This window comes from Pteropus alecto, unplaced genomic scaffold (genome assembly GCF_000325575.1).
Source record: "Pteropus alecto unplaced genomic scaffold, ASM32557v1 scaffold239, whole genome shotgun sequence".
Classification (NCBI taxonomy): Eukaryota; Metazoa; Chordata; class Mammalia; order Chiroptera; family Pteropodidae; genus Pteropus; species Pteropus alecto.
The window spans coordinates 11,704,184-11,708,198 of record NW_006494613.1 but is presented as its reverse complement, the minus strand read 5'-3'; the positions used below and the strand labels follow the sequence as shown (position 1 = coordinate 11,708,198).

Sequence of the window (4,015 nt, the reverse complement as noted above, 5' to 3'; positions counted from 1 at the left end):
CAGCTCTAGCGAGCACCAGCCACAAGGGCAAGCTCAGCGCGACAGAGGCCCCGCCCCAACCCTGGCCAGGGACAGACACCGCCCCCCGGCCAATGGAAAGGCACCCGCCCACCAAACCTGGCCAATGAAAGAAAGGAATGGGTGGAGACAAGCGCCGGGAAAAACAAACAGGCTTCTCAAGGACCCTTCGGGCAGGAGAACTGGAGCCCCCATCCACACACCTCTGGTGGATCTCACCTCCTTAGAGATTGTCTCGCCTTAACTTGCAGAGGAGACAGCTGCCTTCATTAATAAGTACGTTGCACTCGGGAAGGGTTCAGCCAATCGTCACCGCGAGGGGGCGGGGTTAGCTGTGTCCCCAGCAGGTTCTGGAATCTGCGATGCCTGGGACAGGTCCTGGGTGCGAAGTTCTTTTGCGCATTTGGACTCCTAGAGCAGATGGTGGCTCCACCTGCCCACTCAGCAGCTGCAGCAGCATTCTCTGACGCTCCCAGCAGCAAAAGGGAAAATTGCAGAGGGCGTGGGAGAGGCTAAGTATAGGGAGTGGAACATCTACCTGCCTACGAGAATATGTGTGGCAGAAAACAAAAAAGTTAGGGGCGGAGGAAATTATTTTTTGTTGTTGATATTGTTCTCCAGAATTTTGTCTTATTCTAGGTATAAATCTCAGTAAAGCCTAGTGGGTGACAGTGTCAGTCCTTACTGGGATCACGCAGACCCTAGTTCAGATCACACAGCTGTCTCTTCTTGCTTCATAACGTTTGATGATTTTACTTGAACGTTTAAATCTGAAACCTCCTCAGCTGAAAAACAGGGATAATAATAGTACTTAACTCTTAGAGTTGTGAGGATTAGTTAAGAATGCAAACATGTTAATAAAGAGCGTGCAATCTCTAAGGGCTTTTAAAATGGTGGTTCTAGCTGTTTAGGGAGATTTTTCTAATACCGGATAGTGGGAAAAGATAGGCAATACCCTACAAACGTACTAACAATAGCCTTAAGGGAGGAAGAAAAAGAGTAACTACCTTGTTCAGGGACTCAGCCAAAGGTGGTCATAGTAAAGAACTCAGGAATCTGGAAAGAACCAGCTCCATAAATCAGTACCCTGAAAAGTGTTCTTTAGGAGAAATAAATGAGCAAGACATAATCAGAAGTTGTGTTTCCAAATTAGCTTAATTCCCAGGCTTTTCCCTATGACTAGTTTTTAATTGGACTAATTTAGCAGATGATGGACTAGTTCAGTAGTGTTAAATTAGTCACACCATAAAGTCAGCTTTGTTTGAGAGACTACACAAAAGAAACCTGCAAGCAAGAAGACAGAGGAAAAGATGAGAGGCAAGATCAATATTGATGCCCTTCGCTCTTTCCCGTTTGTTGCTTACTTTGCCACAACCTTTTACAAATTCAACCTTTGCCTTTTAACTAATGACCCATTCATTTCTCTGTCCACCTTTCTCCCTAGGTTCTCAAAATTAAGAAATAAAATGTCCATAATAAAACAGCAAGTGGACTCTAGAAGAAAGAGGATGTGTGAATACTTTTGTTATTGTAGGAGATAGTTGCCTACTGTGAGTTTTAGCTATTAGAAAAGTCAGTAAGTCCAAAGATACTCCTATCATTCAAACTATTGTGAACAACAAAAGGTGAAATTCTAATCATTATTGACTCATGCCTAGGCTTTGTGCCAGGAAGAATATAATAAATGGAAATGCCAAAGAAAGTAGTGTTGCTTTATTGAAATAGTATTTAGGGTTCCTGGGTTCTGGTGCACATCCTGCTACTAGCTCTATGACCTTGAGTATATATTCAACTTCCCTGACCCTCAATCTCCTCAATTATAATATGAGAGAGCTGCATTTGCTGATTTTTAAAGTCTCACTGAGCTAAAAAATAGAAAAAAAAAAAAAAGACATTATTCTAAGATTGTTATATTCAAGAAAATGCCCCAACTGAACATATCTCAGTATTTGTGATCGATAATAAGAAGTAAATCACATTTTTGTTCTTGTCGATAACAATCAGAGCAGTTAGGATTTCTACACTGAAATAGTCTATAGGTTTGCTACACAGAATGTAGTCCTCAGACCACTATTGCCACCATTACCGGGGAATTTATTAGAACTGCAGAATCTCAGGCCCTACCCTGAGAGATTATACCCACAGAAGCAGATCCTTGGTTATAACAAGATTCCAGGGTGATTTATATGTATACAAACTTGAGAAGCGTTAGTCTTTAACACCGCTTTTCTGAACACAACCTCAGGGAGTATTTTGGTGGGTGTTCTATGAAACAGGGGAAACTAAAAGGCCCAGAAAATTTTCGTTAAATTACTATTTTCAGGAACCCTAGGAGTCTCTTTGTTATCACAACAAAAAAGTAACTATTTTTGTAAACTATGGAACAAATCAATTATTTTAATTAGATAGTTTAAAAATGGTTGCAAGTTTGTGATGAGATTCTTAAACTTTCATGTTATTAAAAGCTCTCTTTAGCCCACACACCCAGAGGACTGAAAAGACTTTGCATTTATTCCAGTCCAGAGGGAGAAACACTCAAATTGTGAGCTGCTGCCATTGGGATAAATAATGTCTTCTTCAAGTACAAAAATATAACATTATTTTATGAATAGTCTATACTTAGATGTTACTAATCAATTTTTTAAAAATATTAATGCTCAATGATTGTAAGATTTTTCAATATTTTAAAGAGAGACTATAGTCAAAATGTTAGAGTTGTCATTGCATGAGTAAGTTATTTCTAAAACTTAAAACATTTATTAGAATGCAATTAAATATCTTTAAATATCTTCAGTTCATAGTTTTAGCCTTATTATTGTCCACATATTTACCAGTGTCTCGGTAAACTTACAAATTAACTGACCCTTTAAGAATCACCAGACAATGAATTTTATAAATTGCCAAAAGATGGCATTTATCCATGCGTCTCTACATGCAAGAGTCTAAAATATTAAACTGGTTTGGAAGATTGTCTTTGCTTTTTAATATTTTATTAAATCTGAACTTTTATTTCAAACTTAGTGCTTGTTATTAAGAGAAATTAGTAAATATAGAAAATATTAAAAAATAAGTTAAAAATTACCTTTATTCTCTGCCTTACTCCTCCCTTGCCTAAAAGGTATATAATGTTAAAGTCCTTTCTTCCCCTATCTAATTTAATTTCTAAGAACTAAGCATTATCAATGGTTCAGAGGAGGTTCTTTGCAGACTTTTTAATATAATCTCACTTTTATTTTTCTGTGTGGAAGAGTAAACTTTCCTTAAAATGCATTTACCTATGTACTCGATATCTTTCTTTTCTTCCCATACCCATTCCTCACACTGAGCTACGATCTGAGTCCTGGATGGCTTCCTTGCCTTCTGCCTTCCAATGCAGTTACCCTGTTGAAAATATGGAACGTTTCATGAATTTCTGTGTCATCATTGCTCAAAGGCCTTGCTAATCTCTGAATCGTTCCAATTTTAGTATATGAGCTGCCAAAGCAAGTACAAGAGATTTGCTTTACTCTCTTTATCATTAAGCATTGTTTCAACTTCAGTTCATGGCAAACATATTTTTTAAATATTTAATTTCATGTTTTGAAATAAATTTTAAAAGGAAGAGAAATTAACACTTTAAATGCAAGTCATTTATTTAATACTTATTTTAAAAGTTCTGTAAAATAGCACATACTTTTTCCTGCCTTGGACATGATGGTTCTCTTTGCTTGTACTGTCACAAAATAGGATGACAGCCTCCTCCTCCCTCAGTAGTACCACAGATATTAGAATTATTTTAAGATAGATTTCACAGATGAGGCTACACTAGTGTGTACTTTATGATTGTTTCTACACCAATTTGAGAGACTTGGGATTTATCATGATTGTGATGTTAATGTCTTTTTTATTCTACAAGAAACAAAGTAATTTGTCAACAGTTTTAAGGTAATGGATGTGATAATGAGAGGAGGGGAAATTTTTTCACAATGTTTATCTGTATAAATCATCACAGTGTGCA

The 4,015-nt window shown here is 37.3% G+C and overlaps 1 non-coding gene across 1 annotated transcript; it reads right to left on the bottom strand.

Moving 5' to 3' along the window:
- Positions 1–3,404: 3,404 nt before the first annotated feature.
- On the bottom strand, positions 3,405–3,508 carry LOC112474519. The gene has a single exon (XR_003044380.1). It is a non-coding gene; the product is annotated as a U6 spliceosomal RNA (small nuclear RNA).
- Between the last annotated feature and the right edge of the window lie 507 nt (positions 3,509–4,015).